The sequence below is a fragment of the Narcine bancroftii genome, chromosome 4, assembly GCF_036971445.1.
Source record: "Narcine bancroftii isolate sNarBan1 chromosome 4, sNarBan1.hap1, whole genome shotgun sequence".
Lineage (NCBI taxonomy): Eukaryota > Metazoa > Chordata > Chondrichthyes > Torpediniformes > Narcinidae > Narcine > Narcine bancroftii.
In genome coordinates this window covers 146,737,520-146,763,301 of record NC_091472.1, presented here as the reverse complement: position 1 = coordinate 146,763,301, position 25,782 = coordinate 146,737,520, and positions in this window count along the sequence as shown.

The following is a 25,782-nucleotide window of genomic DNA, read 5'->3' as shown; positions in this document are numbered from 1 at the left end:
AGCAGGGAGTCAGAGGCTGGGAATCAGAGGCCGGAATCAGATGCTGGGATCAGAGGCCTGGAATCAGAGGCGGGGAATCAGAGGCAGGGAATCAGATGCGGGAAATCAGAGGCCTGGAATCAGAGGCGGGGAATCAGAGGCAGGGAATCAGATGCGGGGAATCAGAGGCGGGGAATCAGAGCTGGGGAATCAGAGGCAGGGTATTAGAGTTGGGGAATCAGAGGCGGGGAATCAGATATGGGGAAACAGAGGTGGGGAATCAGAGGCGGGGAAACAGAGGCAGGGAATCAGATATGGGGAATCAGAGGCGGGGAATCAGAGGTGGGGAATCATAGGCAGGGAATCGGATGTGCGGAATCAGAGATGGGGAATCAGAGGCCGGGAATCAGAGGTGGTGAATCAGATATGGGGAATCAGAGGCGGGGAATCAGAGGCAGGGAATCAGACGCGGGGAATCAGAGGTGGGCAATCAGAGGCGGGGAATCAGATATGGGGAATCAGAGGCGGGGAATAAGAGGCGGGGAAACAGAGGCGGGGAATCAGATATGGGGAATCAGAGGTGGGGCATCAGAGGTTGTGAATCGCAGATGGGGAATTAGAGGCGGGGAATCAGAGGCAGGGAATCAGACGCGGGGAATCAGAGGCGGGGATTCAGAGCTGGGGAATCAGAAGCGGGGAATCAGAGTTGGGGAATCAGAGGCGGGGAATCAGATATGGGGAATCAGAGGCAGGGAATCAGAGGCGGGGAATCAGAGGCAGGGAATCAGATGCGGGGAATCTGAGGCGGGGAATCAGAGCTGGGGAATCAGAGGTGGGGAATCAGAGTTGGGGAATCAGAGGCAGGGAATTGGATGTGCGGAATCAGAGATGGGGAATCAGAGGTGGGGAATCAGAGGCGGTGAATCAGAGATGCGGAATCAGAGGCGGGGAATCAGAGGCAGGAAATCAGACACGGGGATTCAGAGGCTGGGAATCAGACGGGGGGAATCAAAGGCGGGGAATCAGAGCTGGGGAATCTGAGGCAGGGAATCAGAGTTGGGGATTCAGAGGCGGGGAATCAGATATGGGGAATCAGAGGCGGGGAATCAGAGGCGGGAAAACAGAGGCGGGGAATTAGATATGGGGAATCAGAGGTGGGGAATCAGAGGTGGTGAATCAGTGATGGGGAATCACAGGCGGGGAATCAGAGGCAGGGAATAGAACGCGGGGAATCAGAGGCAGGGAATCAGAGCTGGGGAATCAGAGGCGGGGAATCATAGTTGGGAATCAGAGGCGGGGAATCAGATATGGGGAAACAGAGGCGGGGAATCAGTGGCGGGGAAACAGAGGCGGGGAATCAGATATGGGGAATCGGATGCAGGGAATCAGAGGCGGGGAATCAGAGCTGGGGAATCAGAGGTGGGGCATCAGAAGTTGTGAATCACAGATGGGGAATTAGAGGCGGGGAATCAGAGGCAGGGAATCAGACGAGGGGAATCAGAGGCGGGGATTCAGAGCTGGGGAATCAGAAGCGGGGAATCAGAGTTGGGGAATCAGAGGCGGGGAATCAGATATGGGGAATCAGAGGCAGGGAATCAGAGGCGGGGAATCAGAGGCAGGGAATCAGACGCGGGGAATCTGAGGCGGGGAATTAGAGCTGGGGAATCAGAGGTGGGGAATCAGAGTTGGGGAATCAGAGGCAGGGAATTGGATGTGCGGAATCAGAGATGGGGAATCAGAGGTGGGGAATCAGAGGCGGTGAATCAGAGATGGGGAATCAGAGCTGGGGAATCTGAGGCAGGGAATCAGAGTTGGGGATTCAGAGGCGGGGAATCAGATATGGGGAAACAGAGGCGGGGAATCAGAGGTGGGAAAACAGAGGCGGGGAATTAGATATGGGGAATCAGAGGTGGGGAATCAGAGGTGGTGAATCAGAGATGGGGAATCAGAGGCGGGGAATCAGAGGCAGGGAATCGGACGCCGGGAATCAGAGGCGGGGAATCAGAGCTGGGGAATCAGAGGCGGGGAATCAGAGTTGGGGAATCAGAGGCGGGGAATCAGATATGGGGAAATAGAGGCGGGGAATCAGATATGGGGAATCAGAGGTGTGGAATCAGAGGTTGGGAATCAGAGGCAGGGAATCAGAGGCGGGGAAACAGAGGCGGGGAATCAGATATGGGGAATCAGAGGTGGCGAATCAAAGGCGGTGAAACAGAGATGGGGAATCAGGGCAGGGAATCAGAGGCAGGGAATCAGAGCTGGGGAATCAGAGGTGGGGAATCAGAGCTGGGGAAACAGAGGCGGGGAATCAGATATGGGGAATCAGAGGTGGGGAATCAGGGGCGGGGCATCAGTGGCAGGGAATCAGAGGCCGGGAATAAAAGGCGGGGAATCAGAGCTGGGGAATCAGAGGCGGGGAATCAGAGTTGGGGAATCAGAGGAGGGGAATCAGATATGGGGAAACAGAGGCCGGGAATCAGAGGCAGGGAAACAGAGGTGGGGATTCAGAGGTGGTGAATCAGAGAAGGGGAATCAGAGGCTGGGAATCAGAGGCAGGGAATCAGACGCAGGGAATCAGAGGCGGGGAATCATAGCTGGCGAATTAGAGGAGGGCAATCAGAGTTGGGGAATCAGAGGCGGGGAATCAGATATGGGGAAACAGAGGCGGGGAATCAGAGGCGGGGAAACAGAGGCGGGGAATCAGATATGGGGAATCAGAGGTGGGGAATCAGAGGCAGGGAATCAGATGTGCGGAATCAGAGATGGGGAATCAGAGGCAGGGAATCAGAATCAGAAGCAGGGAATCAGAGGCCGGGAATCAGAGGCCGGAATCAGATGCTGGGAATCAGAGGCCTGGAATCAGAGGCGGGGAATCAGAGGCAGGGAATCAGATGCGGGAAATCAGAGGCCTGGAATCAGAGGCGGGGAATCAGAGGCAGGGAATCAGATGCGGGGAATCAGAGGCGGGGAATCAGAGCTGGGGAATCAGAGGCAGGGTATTAGAGTTGGGGAATCAGAGGCGGGGAATCAGATATGGGGAAACAGAGGTGGGGAATCAGAGGCGGGGAAACAGAGGCAGGGAATCAGATATGGGGAATCAGAGGCGGGGAATCAGAGGTGGGGAATCATAGGCAGGGAATCGGATGTGCTGAATCAGAGATGGGGAATCAGAGGCCGGGAATCAGAGGTGGTGAATCAGATATGGGGAATCAGAGGCGGGGAATCAGAGGCAGGGAATCAGACGCGGGGAATCAGAGGTGGGCAATCAGAGGCGGGGAATCAGATATGGGGAATCAGAGGCGGGGAATCAGAGGCGGGGAAACAGAGGCGGGGAATCAGATATGGGGAATCAGAGGTGGGGCATCAGAGGTTGTGAATCACAGATGGGGAATTAGAGGCGGGGAATCAGAGGCAGGGAATCAGACGCGGGGAATCAGAGGCAGGGATTCAGAGCTGGGGAAATAGAAGCGGGGAATCAGAGTTGGTGAATCAGAGGCGGGGAATCAGATATGGGGAATCAGAGGCAGGGAATCAGAGGCGGGGAATCAGACGCGGGGAATCTGAGGTGGGGAATCAGAGCTGGGGAATCAGAGGTGGGGAATCAGAGTTGGGGAATGAGAGGCAGGGAATTGGATGTGCGGAATCAGAGATGGGGAATCAGAGGTGGGGAATCAGAGGCGGTGAATCAGAGATGGGGAATCAGAGGCGGGGAATCAGAGGCAGGAAATCAGACACGGGGATTCAGAGGCTGGGAATCAGACGGGGGAATCAAAGGCAGGGAATCAGAGCTGGGGAATCTGAGGCAGGGAATCAAAGTTGGGGATTCAGAGGCGGGGAATCAGATATGGGGAAACAGAGGCGGGGAATCAGAGGCGGGAAAACAGAGGCGGGGAATCAGTGGCGGGGAAACAGAGGCGGGGAATCAGATATGGGGAATCGGATGCAGGGAATCAGAGGCGGGGAATCAGAGCTGGGGAATCAGAGGCGGGGAATCAGAGTTTGGGCATCAGAGGTGGGGAATTAGATATAGGGAAACAGAGGCGGGGAATCAGAGGCGGGGAAACAGAGGCGGGGAAACAGAGGCGTGGAATCAGATATGGGGAATCAGAGGTGGGGAATCCGAGGTTGGGAATCAGAGGCAGGGAATCAGAGGCGGGGAATCAGAGGCGGGGAATCAGAGGAAGGGAATCAGATGTGCGGAATCGGAGATGGGGAATCAGAGGCAGGGAATCAGAGACGGGGAATCAGAGGCGTGGAATCAGAGGCCGGGAATCAGATATGGGGAAACAGAGGCGGGGAATCCGAGGCGGGGAAACAGAGGCGGGGAATCAGATATGGGGAATCAGAGGTGGGGAATCAGAGGTTGGGAATCAGAGGCAGGGAATCAGAGGCTTGGAATCAGATGCAGGGAATCAGATGCGGGGAATCAGAGGCGGGGAATCAGAGCTGGGGAATCAGAGGTGGGGAATCAGATTTGGGGAATCAGAGGCGGGGACTTAGATATTGGGAAACAGAGGCGGGGAATCAGAGGCGGGGGATCAGAGGCGGGGAATCAGAGCTGGGGAATCAGAGGTGGGGAATCAGATATGGGGAATCAGAGGTGGGGAATCAGAGGCAAGGAATCAGATGTGCGGAATCAGAGATGGGGAATCAGAGGCAGTGAATCAGAGATGGGGAATCAGAGGCGGGGAATCAGAGGCAAGAAATCAGACGGGGATTCAGAGGCTGGGAATCAGACGGGGGGAATCAAAGGCGGGGTATCAGAGCTGGTGAATCAGAGGCAGGGAATCAGAGTTGGGGATTCAGAGGCGGGGAATCAGATGCGGGGAATCAGAGGCGGGGTATTAGAGTTGGGGAATCAGAGGCGGGGAATCAGATATGGGGAAACAGAGGTGGGGAATCAGAGGCGGGGAAACAGAGGCAGGGAATCAGATATGGGGAATCAGTGGCGGGGAATCAGAGGTGGGGAATCATAGGCAGGGAATCGGATGTGCGGAATCAGAGATGGGGAATCAGAGGCCGGGAATCAGAGGTGGTGAATCAGAGATGGGGAATCAGAGGCGTGGAATCAGAGGCAGGGAATCAGACGCGGGGAATCAGAGGTGGGCAATCAGAGGCGGGGAATCAGATATGGGGAATCAGAGGCGGGGAATCAGAGGCGGGGAAACAGAGGCGGGGAATCGGATATGGGGAATCAGAGGTGGGGCATCAGAGGTTGTGAATCACAGATGGGGAATCAGAGGCGGGGAATCAGAGGCAGGGAATCAGACGCGGGGAATCAGAGGCGGGGATTCAGAGCTGGGGAATCAGAGGCGGGGAATCAGAGTTGGGGAATCAGAGGCGGGGAATCAGATATGGGGAATCAGAGGCAGGGAATCAGAGGCGGGAAAACAGAGGCGGGGAATCAGATATGGGGAATCAGAGGCGGGGAATCAGAGGCAGGGAATCAGACACGGGGAATCAGAGGCGGGGAATCAGAGATGGGGAATCAGAGGCGGGGAATCAGAGGCAGGGAATCGGATGCCGGGAATCAGAGGCGGGAAATCAGAGCTGGGGAATCAGAGGCGGGGAATCAGAGTTGGGGAATCAGAGGCGGCGAAGCAGATATGGGGAAATAGAGGCGGGGAATCAGATATGGGGAATCAGAGGCAGGGAATCAGATATGGGGAATCAGAGGCTGGGAATCAGAGGGGGGGAAACATTGGCGGGGAATAAGATATGGGGAATCAGAGGTGGGGAATCAGGGGCGGGGAATCAGTGGCAGGGAATCAGAGGCGGGGAATCAGAGGCGGGGAATCAAAGGAAGGGAATCAGACACGGGGAATCAGAGGTGGGGAATCAGAGATGGGGAATCAGAGGCGGGGAATCACAGGCAGGGAATCAGACGCGGGGAATCAGATGCGGGGAATCAGAGCTGGGGAATCAGAGGTGTGGAATCATAGTCGGGGAATCAGAGGCAGGGAATCGGTTGTGCGGAATCAGAGATGGGGAATCAGATGTGGGGAATCAGAGGCAGTGAATCAGAGATGGGGAATCAGAGGCGGGGAATCAGAGGCAAGAAATCAGACTGGGATTCAGAGGCTGGGAATCAGACGGGGGGAATCAAAGGCGGGGAATCAGAGCTGGTGAATCAGAGGCAGGGAATCAGAGTTGGGGATTCAGAGGCGGGGAATCAGATATGGGGAAACAGAGGCGGGGAATGAGAGGCGGGCAAGCAGAGGCGGGGAATTAGATATGGGGAATCAGAGGTGGGGAATCAGAGGTGGTGAATCAGAGATGGGGAATCACAGGAGGGGAATCAGAGGCAGTGAATAGAACGCGGGGAATCAGAGGCAGGGAATCAGAGCTGGGGAATCAGAGGCGGGGAATCAGATATGGGGAAACAGAGGCGGGGAATCAGAGGCGGGGAAACAGAGGCGGGGAATCAGACATGGGGAATCGGTTGCGGGGAATCAGAGGCGGGGAATCAGAGCTGGGGAATCAGAGGCGGGGAATCAGAGTTGGGGCATCAGAGGTGGGGAATTAGATATGGGGAAACAGAGGCGGGGAATCAGAGGCGGGGAAACAGAGGCGGGGAATCAGATATGGGGAATCAGAGGTGGGGAATCAGAGGCAGGGAATCAAATGTGCGGAATCAGAGATGGGGAATCAGAGGCAGGGAATCAGAATCAGAAGCGGGGAATCAGAGGCCGGGAATCAGAGGCCGGGAATCAGATGCTGGGAATAAGAGGCCGGGAATCAGAGGTGGGGAATCAGAGTCCGGGAATCAGAGATGGGGATTCAGAGGCGGGGAATGAGATATGGAGAATCAGAGGCGGGGAATCAGAGGCGGGGAAACAGAGGTGGGGAATCAGATATGGAGAATCAGAGGTGGGGAATCAAAGGCGGTGAATCAGAGATGGGGAATCAGAGGCGGGGAATCAGAGGCAGGGAATCAGATGCGGGGATTCAGAGGCGGGGAATCAGAGCTGGCGAATCAGAGGCGGGGAATCAGAGGTGGGCAATCAGAGCCGGGGAATCAGATATGGGGAATCAGAGGCGGGGAATCAGAGGCGGGGAAACAGAGGCAGGGAATCAGATATGGGGAATCAGAGGTGGGGAATCAGAGGTTGTGAATCAGAGATGGGGAATCAAGGCGGGGAATCAGAGGGAGGGAATCAGACGCGGGGAATCAGAGGCGGGGTTTCAGAGCTGGGGAATCAGAGGCGGGGAATCAGAGTTGTGGAATCAGAGGCAGGGAATCAGATATGGGGAATCAGAGGCGGGGAATCAGAGGCGGGGAAACAGAGGCGGGGAATCAGATATGGGGAATCAGAGGTGGGGAATCAGGGGCAGGGAATCAGTGGCAGGGAATCAGAGGCGGGGAATCTGAGGTGGGGAATCAGAGGCAGGGAATCAGACACGGGGAATCAGAGGCGGGGAATCAGAGATGGCGAATCAGAGGCGGGGAATCAGAGGCAGGGAATCGGACGCCGGGAATCAGAGGCGGGGAATCAGAGTTGGGGAATCAGAGGCGGGGAATCAGAGTTGGTGAATCAGAGGCGGGGAATCAGATATGGGGAAATAGAGGCGGGGAATCAGATATGGGGAATCAGAGGTGTGGAATCAGAGGTTGGGAATCAGAGGCAGGGAATCAGAGGCGGGGAAACAGAGGCGGGGAATCAGATATGGGGAATCAGAGGTGGCGAATCAAAGGCGGTGAAACAGAGATGGGGAATCAGGGCAGGGAATCAGAGGCAGGGAATCAGAGCTGGGGAAACAGAGGCGGGGAATCAGATATGGGGAATCAGAGGTGGGGAATCAGGGGCGGGGAATCAGTGGCAGGGAATCAGAGCTGGGGAATCAGAGGTGGGGAATCAGAGCTGGGGTAACAGAGGCGGGTAATCAGATATGGGGAATCAGAGGCAGGGAATCAGACACGGGGAATCAGAGGCGGGGAATCAGAGATGGCGAATCAGAGGCGGGGAATCAGAGGCAGGGAATCGGACGCCGGGAATCAGAGGCGGGGAATCAGAGTTGGGGAATCAGAGGCGGGGAATCAGAGTTGGGGAATCAGAGGCGGGGAATCAGATATGGGGAAATAGAGGCGGGGAATCAGATATGGGGAATCAGAGGTGTGGAATCAGAGGTTGGGAATCAGAGGCAGGGAATCAGAGGCGGGGAAACAGAGGCGGGGAATCAGATATGGGGAATCAGAGGTGGCGAATCAAAGGCGGTGAAACAGAGATGGGGAATCAGGGCAGGGAATCAGAGGCAGGGAATCAGAGCTGGGGAAACAGAGGCGGGGAATCAGATATGGGGAATCAGAGGTGGGGAATCAGGGGCGGGGAATCAGTGGGTGGGAATCAGAGCTGGGGAATCAGAGGTGGGGAATCAGAGCTGGGGAAACAGAGGCGGGGAATCAGATATGGGGAATCAGAGGTGGGGAATCAGGGGCGGGGAATCAGTGGCAGGGAATCAGAGGCCGGGAATAAAAGGCGGGGAATCAGAGGAGGGGAATCAGATATGGGGAAACAGAGGCCGGGAATCAGAGGCAGGGAAACAGAGGCGGGGAATCAGATATGGGGAATCAGAGGTGGGGAATTAGAGGTTGCGAATCAGAGGCGGGGAATCAGAGGCTGGGAATCAGAGGCAGGGAATCGGATGTGCGGAATCAGAGATGGGGAATCAGAGGTGGGGATTCAGAGGTGGTGAATCAGAGAAGGGGAATCAGAGGCTGGGAATCAGAGGCAGGGAATCAGACGCAGGGAATCAGAGGCGGGGAATCATAGCTGGCGAATTAGAGGAGGGGAATCAGAGTTGGGGAATCAGAGGCGGGGAATCAGATATCGGGAAACAGAGGCGGGGAATCAGATGTGGGGAAACAGAGGCGGGGAATCAGATATGGGGAATCAGAGGTGGGGAATCAGAGGCAGGGAATCAGATGTGCGGAATCAGAGATGGGGAATCAGAGGCAGGGAATCAGAATCAGAAGCAGGGAATCAGTGGCAGGGAATCAGAGGCCGGGAATAAAAGGCGGGGAATCAGAGGCAGGGAATCGGATGTGCGGAATCAGAGATGGGGAATCAGAGGTGGGGATTCAGAGGTGGTGAATCAGAGAAGGGGAATCAGAGGCTGGGAATCAGAGGCAGGCAATCAGATGCAGGGAATCAGAGGCGGGGAATCATAGCTGGCGAATTAGAGGAGGGGAATCAGAGTTGGGGAATCAGAGGCGGGGAATCAGATATGGGGAAACAGAGGCGGGGAATCAGAGGTGGGGAAACAGAGGCGGGGAATCAGATATGGGGAATCAGAGGTGGGGAATCAGGGGCAGGGAATCAGTGGCAGGGAATCAGACGCGGGGAATCAGAGGCGGGGAATCAGAGGCGGGGAATCAGAGGCGGGGAATCAGAGGCAGGGAATCGGATGTACGGAATCAGAGATGGGGAATCAGAGGTGGGGATTCAGAGGTGGTGAATCAGAGAAGGGGAATCAGAGGCTGGGAATCAGAGGCAGGGAATCAGACGCAGGGAATCAGAGGCGGGGAATCATAGCTGGCGAATTAGAGGAGGGGAATCAGAGTTGGGGAATCAGAGGCGGGGAATCATATATGGGGAATCAGAGGTGGGGAATCAGGGGCAGGGAATCAGTGGCAGGGAATCAGAGGCGGGGAATCATAGCTGGCGAAATAGAGGAAGGGAATCAGAGTTGGGGAAACAGAGGCGGGGAATCAGATATGGGGAATCAGAGGTGGGGAATCAGGGGCAGGGAATCAGTGGCAGGGAATCAGACGCGGGGAATCAGAGACGGGGAATCAGAGGCAGGGAATCAGACACGGGGAATCAGAGGCGGGGAATCAGAGATGGGGAATCAGAGGCGGGGAATCAGAGGCAGGGAATCAGAGGCCGGGAATCAGATGCTGGGAATAAGAGGCCGGGAATCAGAGGTGGGGAAACAGAGGCGGGGAATCAGATATGGGGAATCAGAGGTGGGGAATCAGAGGCGGGGAATCAGTGGCAGGGAATCAGAGGCCGGGAATAAAAGGCGGGGAATCAAAGCTGGGGAATCAGAGGCGGGGAATCAGAGTTGGGGAATCAGAGGAGGGGAATCAGATATGGGGAAACAGAGGCCGGGAATCAGAGGCAGGGAAACAGAGGCGGGGAATCAGATATGGGAAATCAGAGGTGGGGAATTAGAGGTTGCGAATCAGAGGCGGGATATCAGAGGCGGGGAATCAGAGGCAGGGAATCGGATGTGCGGAATCAGATATGGGGAATCAGAGGTGGGGTTTCAGAGGCAGGGAATCAGATGTGCGGAATCAGAGATGGGGAATCAGAGGCAGGGAATCAGAATCAGAAGCGGGGAATCAGAGGCCGGGAATCAGAGGCCGGGAATCAGATTCTGGGAATAAGAGGCCGGGAATCAGAGGTGGGGAATCAGAGTCCGGGAATCAGAGATGGGGATTCAGAGGCGGGGAATGAGATATGGAGAATCAGAGGCGGGGAATCAGAGGCGGGGAAACAGAGGTGGGGAATCAGATATGGAGAATCAGAGGTGGGGAATCAAAGGCGGTGAATCAGAGATGGGGAATCAGAGGCGGGGAATCAGAGGCAGGGAATCAGATGCGGGGATTCAGAGGCGGGGAATCAGAGCTTGCGAATCAGAGGCGGGGAATCAGAGGTGGGCAATCAGAGCCGGGGAATCAGATATGGGGAATCAGAGGCGGGGAATCAGAGGCGGGGAAACAGAGGCGGGGAATCAGATATGGGGAATCAGAGGTGGGGAATCAGAGGTTGTGAATCAGAGATGGGGAATCAAGGCGGGGAATCAGAGGGAGGGAATCAGACGCGGGGAATCAGAGGCGGGGTTTCAGAGCTGGGGAATCAGAGGCGGGGAATCAGAGTTGTGGAATCAGAGGCAGGGAATCAGATATGGGGAATCAGAGGCGGGGAATCAGAGGCGGGGAAACAGAGGCGGGGAATCAGATATGGGGAATCAGAGGTGGGGAATCAGGGGCAGGGAATCAGTGGCAGGGAATCAGAGGCGGGGAATCTGAGGCGGGGAATCAGAGGCAGGGAATCTGACACGGGGAATCAGAGGCGGGGAATCAGAGATGGCGAATCAGAGGCGGGGAATCAGAGGCAGGGAATCGGACGCCGGGAATCAGAGGCGGGGAATCAGAGTTGGGGAATCAGAGGCGGGGAATCAGAGTTGGTGAATCAGAGGCGGGGAATCAGATATGGGGAAATAGAGACGGGGAATCAGATATGGGGAATCAGAGGTGTGGAATCAGAGGTTGGGAATCAGAGGCAGGGAATCAGAGGCGGGGAAACAGAGGCGGGGAATCAGATATGGGGAATCAGAGGTGGCGAATCAAAGGCGGTGAAACAGAGATGGGGAATCAGGGCAGGGAATCAGAGGCAGGGAATCAGAGCTGGGGAAACAGAGGCGGGGAATCAGATATGGGGAATCAGAGGTGGGGAATCAGGGGCGGGGAATCAGTGGCAGGGAATCAGAGCTGGGGAATCAGAGGTGGGGAATCAGAGCTGGGGAAACAGAGGCGGGGAATCAGATATGGGGAATCAGAGGCAGGGAATCAGACACGGGGAATCAGAGGCGGGGAATCAGAGATGGCGAATCAGAGGTGGGGAATCAGAGGCAGGGAATCGGACGCCGGGAATCAGAGGCGGGGAATCAGAGTTGGGGAATCAGAGGCGGGGAATCAGAGTTGGGGAATCAGAGGCGGGGAATCAGATATGGGGACATAGAGGCGGGGAATCAGATATGGGGAATCAGAGGTGTGGAATCAGAAGTTGGGAATCATAGGCAGGGAATCAGAGGCGGGGAAACAGAGGCGGGGAATCAGATATGGGGAATCAGAGGTGGCGAATCAAAGGCGGTGAAACAGAGATGGGGAATCAGGGCAGGGAATCAGAGGCAGGGAATCAGAGCTGGGGAAACAGAGGCGGGGAATCAGATATGGGGAATCAGAGGTGGGGAATCAGGGGCGGGGAATCAGTGGCAGGGAATCAGAGCTGGGGGATCAGAGGTGGGGAATCAGAGCTGGGGAAACAGAGGCGGGGAATCAGATATGGGGAATCAGAGGTGGGGAATCAGGGGCGGGGAATCAGTGGCAGGGAATCAGAGGCCGGGAATAAAAGGCGGGGAATCAGAGTTGGGGAATCAGAGGAGGGGAATCAGATATGGGGAAACAGAGGCCGGGAATCAGAGGCAGGGAAACAGAGGCGGGGAATCAGATATGGGGAATCAGAGGTGGGGAATTAGTGGTTGCGAATCAGAGGCGGGGAATCAGAGGCTGGGAATCAGAGGCAGGGAATCGGATGTGCGGAATCAGAGATGGGGAATCAGAGGTGGGGATTCAGAGGTGGTGAATCAGAGAAGGGGAATAAGAGGCTGGGAATCAGAGGCAGGGAATCAGACGCAGGGAATCAGAGGCGGGGAATCATAGCTGGCGAATTAGAGGAGGGGAATCAGAGTTGGGGAATCAGAGGCGGGGAATCAGATATCGGGAAACAGAGGCGGGGAATCAGAGGCGGGGAAACAGAGGCGGGGAATCAGATATGGGGAATCAGAGGTGGGGAATCAGAGGCAGGGAATCATATGTGCGGAATCAGAGATGGGGAATCAGAGGCAGGGAATCAGAATCAGAAGCAGGGAATCAGTGGCAGGGAATCAGAGGCCGGGAATAAAAGGCGGGGAATCAGAGGCAGGGAATCGGATGTGCGGAATCAGAGATGGGGAATCAGAGGTGGGGATTCAGAGGTGGTGAATCAGAGAAGGGGAATCAGAGGCTGGGAATCAGAGGCAGGCAATCAGATGCAGGGAATCAGAGGCGGGGAATCATAGCTGGCGAATTAGAGGAGGGGAATCAGAGTTGGGGAATCAGAGGCGGGGAATCAGATATGGGGAAACAGAGGCGGGGAATCAGAGGTGGGGAAACAGAGGCGGGGAATCAGATATGGGGAATCAGAGGTGGGGAATCAGGGGCAGGGAATCAGTGGCAGGGAATCAGACGCGGGGAATCAGAGGCGGGGAATCAGAGGCGGGGAATCAGAGGCGGGGAATCAGAGGCAGGGAATCGGATGTACGGAATCAGAGATGGGGAATCAGAGGTGGGGATTCAGAGGTGGTGAATCAGAGAAGGGGAATCAGAGGCTGGGAATCAGAGGCAGGGAATCAGACGCAGGGAATCAGAGGCGGGGAATCATAGCTGGCGAATTAGAGGAGGGGAATCAGAGTTGGGGAATCAGAGGCGGGGAATCATATATGGGGAATCAGAGGTGGGGAATCAGGGGCAGGGAATCAGTGGCAGGGAATCAGAGGCGGGGAATCATAGCTGGTGAAATAGAGGAAGGGAATCAGAGTTGGGGAAACAGAGGCGGGGAATCAGATATGGGGAATCAGAGGTGGGGAATCAGGGGCAGGGAATCAGTGGCAGGGAATCAGACGCGGGGAATCAGAGACGGGGAATCAGAGGCAGGGAATCAGACACGGGGAATCAGAGGCGGGGAATCAGAGATGGGGAATCAGAGGCGGGGAATCAGAGGCAGGGAATCAGAGGCCGGGAATCAGATGCTGGGAATAAGAGGCCGGGAATCAGAGGTGGGGAAACAGAGGCGGGGAATCAGATATGGGGAATCAGAGGTGGGGAATCAGAGGCGGGGAATCAGTGGCAGGGAATCAGAGGCCGGGAATAAAAGGCGGGGAATCAAAGCTGGGGAATCAGAGGCGGGGAATCAGAGTTGGGGAATCAGAGGAGGGGAATCAGATATGGGGAAACAGAGGCCGGGAATCAGAGGCAGGGAAACAGAGGCGGGGAATCAGATATGGGAAATCAGAGGTGGGGAATTAGAGGTTGCGAATCAGAGGCGGGATATCAGAGGCGGGGAATCAGAGGCAGGGAATCGGATGTGCGGAATCAGATATGGGGAATCAGAGGTGGGGATTCAGAGGCAGGGAATCAGATGTGCGGAATCAGAGATGGGGAATCAGAGGCAGGGAATCAGAATCAGAAGCGGGGAATCAGAGGCCGGGAATCAGAGGCCGGGAATCAGATTCTGGGAATAAGAGGCCGGGAATCAGAGGTGGGGAATCAGAGTCCGGGAATCAGAGATGGGGATTCAGAGGCGGGGAATGAGATATGGAGAATCAGAGGCGGGGAATCAGAGGCGGGGAAACAGAGGTGGGGAATCAGATATGGAGAATCAGAGGTGGGGAATCAAAGGCGGTGAATCAGAGATGGGGAATCAGAGGCGGGGAATCAGAGGCAGGGAATCAGATGCGGGGATTCAGAGGCGGGGAATCAGAGCTTGCGAATCAGAGGCGGGGAATCAGAGGTGGGCAATCAGAGCCGGGGAATCAGATATGGGGAATCAGAGGCGGGGAATCAGAGGCGGGGAAACAGAGGCGGGGAATCAGATATGGGGAATCAGAGGTGGGGAATCAGAGGTTGTGAATCAGAGATGGGGAATCAAGGCGGGGAATCAGAGGGAGGGAATCAGACGCGGGGAATCAGAGGCGGGGTTTCAGAGCTGGGGAATCAGAGGCGGGGAATCAGAGTTGTGGAATCAGAGGCAGGGAATCAGATATGGGGAATCAGAGGCGGGGAATCAGAGGCGGGGAAACAGAGGCGGGGAATCAGATATGGGGAATCAGAGGTGGGGAATCAGGGGCAGGGAATCAGTGGCAGGGAATCAGAGGCGGGGAATCTGAGGCGGGGAATCAGAGGCAGGGAATCTGACACGGGGAATCAGAGGCGTGGAATCAGAGATGGCGAATCAGAGGCGGGGAATCAGAGGCAGGGAATCGGACGCCGGGAATCAGAGGCGGGGAATCAGAGTTGGGGAATCAGAGGCGGGGAATCAGAGTTGGTGAATCAGAGGCGGGGAATCAGATATGGGGAAATAGAGACGGGGAATCAGATATGGGGAATCAGAGGTGTGGAATCAGAGGTTGGGAATCAGAGGCAGGGAATCAGAGGCGGGGAAACAGAGGCGGGGAATCAGATATGGGGAATCAGAGGTGGCGAATCAAAGGCGGTGAAACAGAGATGGGGAATCAGGGCAGGGAATCAGAGGCAGGGAATCAGAGCTGGGGAAACAGAGGCGGGGAATCAGATATGGGGAATCAGAGGTGGGGAATCAGGGGCGGGGAATCAGTGGCAGGGAATCAGAGCTGGGGAATCAGAGGTGGGGAATCAGAGCTGGGGAAACAGAGGCGGGGAATCAGATATGGGGAATCAGAGGCAGGGAATCAGACACGGGGAATCAGAGGCGGGGAATCAGAGATGGCGAATCAGAGGTGGGGAATCAGAGGCAGGGAATCGGACGCCGGGAATCAGAGGCGGGGAATCAGAGTTGGGGAATCAGAGGCGGGGAATCAGAGTTGGGGAATCAGAGGCGGGGAATCAGATATGGGGACATAGAGGCGGGGAATCAGATATGGGGAATCAGAGGTGTGGAATCAGAAGTTGGGAATCAGAGGCAGGGAATCAGAGGCGGGGAAACAGAGGCGGGGAATCAGATATGGGGAATCAGAGGTGGCGAATCAAAGGCGGTGAAACAGAGATGGGGAATCAGGGCAGGGAATCAGAGGCAGGGAATCAGAGCTGGGGAAACAGAGGCGGGGAATCAGATATGGGGAATCAGAGGTGGGGAATCAGGGGCGGGGAATCAGTGGCAGGGAATCAGAGCTGGGGGATCAGAGGTGGGGAATCAGAGCTGGGGAAACAGAGGCGGGGAATCAGATATGGGGAATCAGAGGTGGGGAATCAGGGGCGGGGAATCAGTGGCAGGGAATCAGAGGCCGGGAATAAAAGGCGGGGAATCAGAGTTGGGGAATCAGAGGAGGGGAATCAGATATGGGGAAACAGAGGCCGGGAATCAGAGGCAGGGAAACAGAGGCGGGGAATCAGATATGGGGAATCAGAGGTGGGGAATTAGTGGTTGCGAATCAGAGGTGGGGATTCAGAGGTGGTGAATCAGAGAAGGGGAATAAGAGGCTGGGAATCAGAGGCAGGGAATCAGACGCAGGGAATCAGAGGCGGGGAATCATAGCTGGCGAATTAGAGGAGGGGAATCAGAGTTGGGGAATCAGAGGCGGGGAATCAGATATCGGGAAACAGAGGCGGGGAATCAGAGGCGGGGAAACAGAGGCGGGGAATCAGATATGGGGAATCAGAGGTGGGGAATCAGAGGCAGGGAATCAGATGTGCGGAATCAGAGATGGGGAATCAGAGGCAGGGAATCAGAATCAGAAGCAGGGAATCAGTGGCAGGGAATCATAGGCCGGGAATAAAAGGCGGGGAATCAGAGGCAGGGAATCGGATGTGCGGAATCGGAGATGGGGAATCAGAGGTGGGGATTCAGAGGTGGTGAATCAGAGAAGGGGAATCAGAGGCTGGGAATCAGAGGCAGGGAATCAGATGCAGGGAATCAGAGGCGGGGAATCAAAGCTGGGGAATCAGAGGCGGGGAATCAGAGTTGGGGAATCAGAGGAGGGGAATCAGATATGGGGAAACAGAGGCCGGGAATCAGAGGCAGGGAAACAGAGGCGGGGAATCAGATATGGGAAATCAGAGGTGGGGAATTAGAGGTTGCGAATCAGAGGCGGGATATCAGAGGCGGGGAATCAGAGGCAGGGAATCGGATGTGCGGAATCAGATATGGGGAATCAGAGGTGGGGATTCAGAGGCAGGGAATCAGATGTGCGGAATCAGAGATGGGGAATCAGAGGCAGGGAATCTGAATCAGAAGCGGGGAATCAGAGGCCGGGAATCAGAGGCCGGGAATCAGATTCTGGGAATAAGAGGCCGGGAATCAGAGGTGGGGAATCAGAGTCCGGGAATCAGAGATGGGGATTCAGAGGCGGGGAATGAGATATGGAGAATCAGAGGTGGGGAATCAGAGGCGGGGAAACAGAGGTGGGGAATCAGATATGGAGAATCAGAGGTGGGGAATCAAAGGCGGTGAATCAGAGATGGGGAATCAGAGGCGGGGAATCAGAGGCAGGGAATCAGATGCGGGGATTCAGAGGCGGGGAATCAGAGCTTGCGAATCAGAGGCGGGGAATCAGAGGTGGGCAATCAGAGCCGGGGAATCTGATATGGGGAATCAGAGGCGTGGAATCAGAGGCGGGGAAACAGAGGCGGGGAATCAGATATGGGGAATCAGAGGTGGGGAATCAGAGGTTGTGAATCAGAGATGGGGAATCAAGGCGGGGAATCAGAGGGAGGGAATAAGACGCGGGGAATCAGAGGCGGGGTTTCAGAGCTGGGGAATCAGAGGCGGGGAATCAGAGTTGTGGAATCAGAGGCAGGGAATCAGATATGGGGAATCAGAGGCGGGGAATCAGAGGCGGGGAAACAGAGGCGGTGAATCAGATATGGGGAATCAGAGGTGGGGAATCAGGGGCAGGGAATCAGTGGCAGGGAATCAGAGGCGGGGAATCTGAGGCGGGGAATCAGAGGCAGGGAATCAGACACGGGGAATCAGAGGCGTGGAATCAGAGATGGCGAATCAGAGGCGGGGAATCAGAGGCAGGGAATCAGAGTTGGGGAATCAGAGGCGGGGAATCAGAGTTGGTGAATCAGAGGCGGGGAATCAGATATGGGGAAATAGAGGCGCGGAATCAGAGATGGGGAATCAGAGGTGTGGAATCAGAGGTTGGGAATCAGAGGCAGGGAATCAGAGGCGGGGAAACAGAGGCGGGGAATCAGATATGGGGAATCAGAGGTGGCGAATCAAAGGCGGTGAAACAGAGATGGGGAATCAGGGCAGGGAATCAGAGGCAGGGAATCAGAGCTGGGGAAACAGAGGCGGGGAATCAGATATGGGGAATCAGAGGTGGTGAATCAGGGGCGGGGAATCAGTGGCAGGGAATCAGAGCTGGGGAATCAGAGGTGGGGAATCAGAGCTGGGGAAACAGAGGCGGGGAATCAGATATGGGGAATCAGAGGCAGGGAATCAGACACGGGGAATCAGAGGCGGGGAATCAGAGATGGCGAATCAGAGGCGGGGAATCAGAGGCAGGGAATCGGACGCCGGGAATCAGAGGCGGGGAATCAGAGTTGGGGAATCAGAGGCGGGGAATCAGAGTTGGGGAATTAGAGGCGGGGAATCAGATATGGGGAAATAGAGGCGGGGAATCAGATATGGGGAATCAGAGGTGTGGAATCAGAGGTTGGGAATCAGAGGCAGGGAATCAGAGGCGGGGAAACAGAGGCGGGGAATCAGATATGGGGAATCAGAGGTGGCGAATCAAAGGCGGTGAAACAGAGATGGGGAATCAGGGCAGGGAATCAGAGGCAGGGAATCAGAGCTGGGGAAACAGAGGTGGGGAATCAGATATGGGGAATCAGAGGTGGGGAATCAGGGGCGGGGAATCAGTGGCAGGGAATCAGAGCTGGGGAATCAGAGGTGGGGAATCAGAGCTGGGGAAACAGAGGCGGGGAATCAGATATGGGGAATCAGAGGTGGGGAATCAGGGGCGGGGAATCAGTGGCAGGGAATCAGAGGCCGGGAATAAAAGGCGGGGAATCAGAGAAGGGGAATCAGATATGGGGAAACAGAGGCCGGGAATCAGAGGCAGGGAAACAGAGGCGGGGATTCAGATATGGGGAATCAGAGGTGGGGAATTAGAGGTTGCGAATCAGAGGCGGGGAATCAGAGGCTGGGAATCAGAGGCAGGGAATCGGATGTGCGGAATCAGAGATGGGGAATCAGAGGTGGGGATTCAGAGGTGGTGAATCAGAGAAGGGGAATCAGAGGCTGGGGATCAGAGGCAGGGAATCAGACGCAGGGAATCAGAGGCGGGGAATCATAGCTGGCGAATTAGAGGAGGGGAATCAGAGTTGGGGAATCAGAGGCGGGGAATCAGATATCGGGAAACAGAGGCGGGGAATCAGAGGTGGGGAAACAGAGGCGGGGAATCAGATATGGGAAATCAGAGGTGGGGAATTAGAGGTTGCGAATCAGAGGCGGGATATCAGAGGCGGGGAATCAGAGGCAGGGAATCGGATGTGCGGAATCAGATATGGGGAATCAGAGGTGGGGATTCAGAGGCAGGGAATCAGATGTGCGGAATCAGAGATGGGGAATCAGAGGCAGGGAATCAGAATCAGAAGCGGGGAATCAGAGGCCGGGAATCAGAGGCCGGGAATCAGATGCTGGGAATAAGAGGCCGGGAATCAGAGGTGGGGAATCAGAGTCCGGGAATCAGAGATGGGGATTCAGAGGCGGGGAATGAGATATGGAGAATCAGAGGCGGGGAATCAGAGGCGGGGAAACAGAGGTGGGGAATCAGATATGGAGAATCAGAGGTGGGGAATCAAAGGCGGTGAATCAGAGATGGGGAATCAGAGGCGGGGATTCAGAGGCGGGGAATCAGAGCTGGCGAATCAGAGGCGGGGAATCAGAGGTGGGCAATCAGAGCCGGGGAATCAGATATGGGGAATCAGAGGCGGGGAATCAGAGGCGGGGAAACAGAGGCAGGGAATCAGATATGGGGAATCAGAGGTGGGGAATCAGAGGTTGTGAATCAGAGATGGGGAATCAAGGCGGGGAATCAGAGGGAGGGAATCAGACACGGGGAATCAGAGGCGGGGTTTCAGAGCTGGGGAATCAGAGGCGGGGAATCAGAGTTGTGGAATCAGAGGCAGGGAATCAGATATGGGGAATCAGAGGCGGGGAATCAGAGGCGGGGAAACAGAGGCGGGGAATCAGATATGGGGAATCAGAGGTGGGGAATCAGGGGCAGGGAATCAGTGGCAGGGAATCAGAGGCGGGGAATCTGAGGTGGGGAATCAGAGGCAGGGAATCAGACACGGGGAATCAGAGGCGGGGAATCAGAGATGGCGAATCAGAGGCGGGGAATCAGAGGCAGGGAATCGGACGCCGGGAATCAGAGGCGGGGAATCAGAGTTGGGGAATCAGAGGCGGGGAATCAGAGTTGGTGAATCAGAGGCGGGGAATCAGATATGGGGAAATAGAGGCGGGGAATCAGATATGGGGAATCAGAGGTGTGGAATCAGAGGTTGGGAATCAGAGGCAGGGAATCAGAGGCGGGGAAACAGAGGCGGGGAATCAGATATGGGGAATCAGAGGTGGCGAATCAAAGGCGGTGAAACAGAGATGGGGAATCAGGGCAGGGAATCAGAGGCAGGGAATCAGAGCTGGGGAAACAGAGGCGGGGAATCAGATATGGGGAATCAGAGGTGGGGAATCAGGGGCGGGGAATCAGTGGCAGGGAATCAGAGCTGGGGATTCAGAGGTGGGGAATCAGAGCTGGGGTAACAGAGGCGGGTAATCAGATATGGGGAATCAGAGGCAGGGAATCAGACACGGGGAATCAGAGGCGGGGAATCAGAGATGGCGAATCAGAGGCGGGGAATCAGAGGCAGGGAATCGGACGCCGGGAATCAGAGGCGGGGAATCAGAGTTGGGGAATCAGAGGCGGGGAATCAGAGTTGGGGAATCAGAGGCGGGGAATCAGATATGGGGAAATAGAGGCGGGGAATCAGATATGGGGAATCAGAGGTGTGGAATCAGAGGTTGGGAATCAGAGGCAGGGAATCAGAGGCGGGGAAACAGAGGCGGGGAATCAGATATGGGGAATCAGAGGTGGCGAATCAAAGGCGGTGAAACAGAGATGGGGAATCAGGGCAGGGAATCAGAGGCAGGGAATCAGAGCTGGGGAAACAGAGGCGGGGAATCAGATATGGGGAATCAGAGGTGGGGAATCAGGGGCGGGGAATCAGTGGGTGGGAATCAGAGCTGGGGAATCAGAGGTGGGGAATCAGAGCTGGGGAAACAGAGGCGGGGAATCAGATATGGGGAATCAGAGGTGGGGAATCAGGGGCGGGGAATCAGTGGCAGGGAATCAGAGGCCGGGAATAAAAGGCGGGGAATCAGAGGAGGGGAATCAGATATGGGGAAACAGAGGCCGGGAATCAGAGGCAGGGAAACAGAGGCGGGGAATCAGATATGGGGAATCAGAGGTGGGGAATTAGAGGTTGCGAATCAGAGGCGGGGAATCAGAGGCTGGGAATCAGAGGCAGGGAATCGGATGTGCGGAATCAGAGATGGGGAATCAGAGGTGGGGATTCAGAGGTGGTGAATCAGAGAAGGGGAATCAGAGGCTGGGAATCAGAGGCAGGGAATCAGACGCAGGGAATCAGAGGCGGGGAATCATAGCTGGCGAATTAGAGGAGGGGAATCAGAGTTGGGGAATCAGAGGCGGGGAATCAGATATCGGGAAACAGAGGCGGGGAATCAGATGTGGGGAAACAGAGGCGGGGAATCAGATATGGGGAATCAGAGGTGGGGAATCAGAGGCAGGGAATCAGATGTGCGGAATCAGAGATGGGGAATCAGAGGCAGGGAATCAGAATCAGAAGCAGGGAATCAGTGGCAGGGAATCAGAGGCCGGGAATAAAAGGCGGGGAATCAGAGGCAGGGAATCGGATGTGCGGAATCAGAGATGAGGAATCAGAGGTGGGGATTCAGAGGTGGTGAATCAGAGAAGGGGAATCAGAGGCTGGGAATCAGAGGCAGGCAATCAGATGCAGGGAATCAGAGGCGGGGAATCATAGCTGGCGAATTAGAGGAGGGGAATCAGAGTTGGGGAATCAGAGGCGGGGAATCAGATATGGGGAAACAGAGGCGGGGAATCAGAGGTGGGGAAACAGAGGCGGGGAATCAGATATGGGGAATCAGAGGTGGGGAATCAGGGGCAGGGAATCAGTGGCAGGGAATCAGACGCGGGGAATCAGAGGCGGGGAATCAGAGGCGGGGAATCAGAGGCGGGGAATCAGAGGCAGGGAATCGGATGTACGGAATCAGAGATGGGGAATCAGAGGTGGGGATTCAGAGGTGGTGAATCAGAGAAGGGGAATCAGAGGCTGGGAATCAGAGGCAGGGAATCAGACGCAGGGAATCAGAGGCGGGGAATCATAGCTGGCGAATTAGAGGAGGGGAATCAGAGTTGGGGAATCAGAGGCGGGGAATCATATATGGGGAATCAGAGGTGGGGAATCAGGGGCAGGGAATCAGTGGCAGGGAATCAGAGGCGGGGAATCATAGCTGGCGAAATAGAGGAAGGGAATCAGAGTTGGGGAAACAGAGGCGGGGAATCAGATATGGGGAATCAGAGGTGGGGAATCAGGGGCAGGGAATCAGTGGCAGGGAATCAGACGCGGGGAATCAGAGACGGGGAATCAGAGGCAGGGAATCAGACACGGGGAATCAGAGGCGGGTAATCAGAGATGGGGAATCAGAGGCGGGGAATCAGAGGCAGGGAATCAGAGGCCGGGAATCAGATGCTGGGAATAAGAGGCCGGGAATCAGAGGTGGGGAAACAGAGGCGGGGAATCAGATATGGGGAATCAGAGGTGGGGAATCAGAGGCGGGGAATCAGTGGCAGGGAATCAGAGGCCGGGAATAAAAGGCGGGGAATCAAAGCTGGGGAATCAGAGGCGGGGAATCAGAGTTGGGGAATCAGAGGAGGGGAATCAGATATGGGGAAACAGAGGCCGGGAATCAGAGGCAGGGAAACAGAGGCGGGGAATCAGATATGGGAAATCAGAGGTGGGGAATTAGAGGTTGCGAATCAGAGGCGGGATATCAGAGGCGGGGAATCAGAGGCAGGGAATCGGATGTGCGGAATCAGATATGGGGAATCAGAGGTGGGGATTCAGAGGCAGGGAATCAGATGTGCGGAATCAGAGATGGGGAATCAGAGGCAGGGAATCAGAATCAGAAGCGGGGAATCAGAGGCCGGGAATCAGAGGCCGGGAATCAGATTCTGGGAATAAGAGGCCGGGAATCAGAGGTGGGGAATCAGAGTCCGGGAATCAGAGATGGGGATTCAGAGGCGGGGAATGGGATATGGAGAATCAGAGGCGGGGAATCAGAGGCGGGGAAACAGAGGTGGGGAATCAGATATGGAGAATCAGAGGTGGGGAATCAAAGGCGGTGAATCAGAGATGGGGAATCAGAGGCGGGGAATCAGAGGCAGGGAATCAGATGCGGGGATTCAGAGGCGGGGAATCAGAGCTTGCGAATCAGAGGCGGGGAATCAGAGGTGGGCAATCAGAGCCGGGGAATCAGATATGGGGAATCAGAGGCGGGGAATCAGAGGCGGGGAAACAGAGGCGGGGAATCAGATATGGGGAATCAGAGGTGGGGAATCAGAGGTTGTGAATCAGAGATGGGGAATCAAGGCGGGGAATCAGAGGGAGGGAATCAGACGCGGGGAATCAGAGGCGGGGTTTCAGAGCTGGGGAATCAGAGGCGGGGAATCAGAGTTGTGGAATCAGAGGCAGGGAATCAGATATGGGGAATCAGAGGCGGGGAATCAGAGGCGGGGAAACAGAGGCGGGGAATCAGATATGGGGAATCAGAGGTGGGGAATCAGGGGCAGGGAATCAGTGGCAGGGAATCAGAGGCGGGGAATCTGAGGCGGGGAATCAGAGGCAGGGAATCTGACACGGGGAATCAGAGGCGGGGAATCAGAGATGGCGAATCAGAGGCGGGGAATCAGAGGCAGGGAATCGGACGCCGGGAATCAGAGGCGGGGAATCAGAGTTGGGGAATCAGAGGCGGGGAATCAGAGTTGGTGAATCAGAGGCGGGGAATCAGATATGGGGAAATAGAGACGGGGAATCAGATATGGGGAATCAGAGGTGTGGAATCAGAGGTTGGGAATCAGAGGCAGGGAATCAGAGGCGGGGAAACAGAGGCGGGGAATCAGATATGGGGAATCAGAGGTGGCGAATCAAAGGCGGTGAAACAGAGATGGGGAATCAGGGCAGGGAATCAGAGGCAGGGAATCAGAGCTGGGGAAACAGAGGCGGGGAATCAGATATGGGGAATCAGAGGTGGGGAATCAGGGGCGGGGAATCAGTGGCAGGGAATCAGAGCTGGGGAATCAGAGGTGGGGAATCAGAGCTGGGGAAACAGAGGCGGGGAATCAGATATGGGGAATCAGAGGCAGGGAATCAGACACGGGGAATCAGAGGCGGGGAATCAGAGATGGCGAATCAGAGGTGGGGAATCAGAGGCAGGGAATCGGACGCCGGGAATCAGAGGCGGGGAATCAGAGTTGGGGAATCAGAGGCGGGGAATCAGAGTTGGGGAATCAGAGGCGGGGAATCAGATATGGGGACATAGAGGCGGGGAATCAGATATGGGGAATCAGAGGTGTGGAATCAGAAGTTGGGAATCAGAGGCAGGGAATCAGAGGCGGGGAAACAGAGGCGGGGAATCAGATATGGGGAATCAGAGGTGGCGAATCAAAGGCGGTGAAACAGAGATGGGGAATCAGGGCAGGGAATCAGAGGCAGGGAATCAGAGCTGGGGAAACAGAGGCGGGGAATCAGATATGGGGAATCAGAGGTGGGGAATCAGGGGCGGGGAATCAGTGGCAGGGAATCAGAGCTGGGGGATCAGAGGTGGGGAATCAGAGCTGGGGAAACAGAGGCGGGGAATCAGATATGGGGAATCAGAGGTGGGGAATCAGGGGCGGGGAATCAGTGGCAGGGAATCAGAGGCCGGGAATAAAAGGCGGGGAATCAGAGTTGGGAATCAGAGGAGGGGAATCAGATATGGGGAAACAGAGGCCGGGAATCAGAGGCAGGGAAACAGAGGCGGGGAATCAGATATGGGGAATCAGAGGTGGGGAATTAGTGGTTGCGAATCAGAGGCGGGGAATCAGAGGCTGGGAATCAGAGGCAGGGAATCGGATGTGCGGAATCAGAGATGGGGAATCAGAGGTGGGGATTCAGAGGTGGTGAATCAGAGAAGGGGAATAAGAGGCTGGGAATCAGAGGCAGGGAATCAGACGCAGGGAATCAGAGGCGGGGAATCATAGCTGGCGAATTAGAGGAGGGGAATCAGAGTTGGGGAATCAGAGGCGGGGAATCAGATATCGGGAAACAGAGGCGGGGAATCAGAGGCGGGGAAACAGAGGCGGGGAATCAGATATGGGGAATCAGAGGTGGGGAATCAGAGGCAGGGAATCAGATGTGCGGAATCAGAGATGGGGAATCAGAGGCAGGGAATCAGAATCAGAAGCAGGGAATCAGTGGCAGGGAATCAGAGGCCGGGAATAAAAGGCGGGGAATCAGAGGCAGGGAATCGGATGTGCGGAATCGGAGATGGGGAATCAGAGGTGGGGATTCAGAGGTGGTGAATCAGAGAAGGGGAATCAGAGGCTGGGAATCAGAGGCAGGGAATCAGATGCAGGGAATCAGAGGCGGGGAATCAAAGCTGGGGAATCAGAGGCGGGGAATCAGAGTTGGGGAATCAGAGGAGGGGAATCAGATATGTGGAAACAGAGGCCGGGAAACAGAGGCAGGGAAACAGAGGCGGGGAATCAGATATGGGAAATCAGAGGTGGGGAATTAGAGGTTGCGAATCAGAGGCGGGATATCAGAGGCGGGGAATCAGAGGCAGGGAATCGGATGTGCGGAATCAGATATGGGGAATCAGAGGTGGGGATTCAGAGGCAGGGAATCAGATGTGCGGAATCAGAGATGGGGAATCAGAGGCAGGGAATCTGAATCAGAAGCGGGGAATCAGAGGCCGGGAATCAGAGGCCGGGAATCAGATTCTGGGAATAAGAGGCCGGGAATCAGAGGTGGGGAATCAGAGTCCGGGAATCAGAGATGGGGATTCAGAGGCGGGGAATGAGATATGGAGAATCAGAGGCGGGGAATCAGAGGCGGGGAAACAGAGGTGGGGAATCAGATATGGAGAATCAGAGGTGGGGAATCAAAGGCGGTGAATCAGAGATGGGGAATCAGAG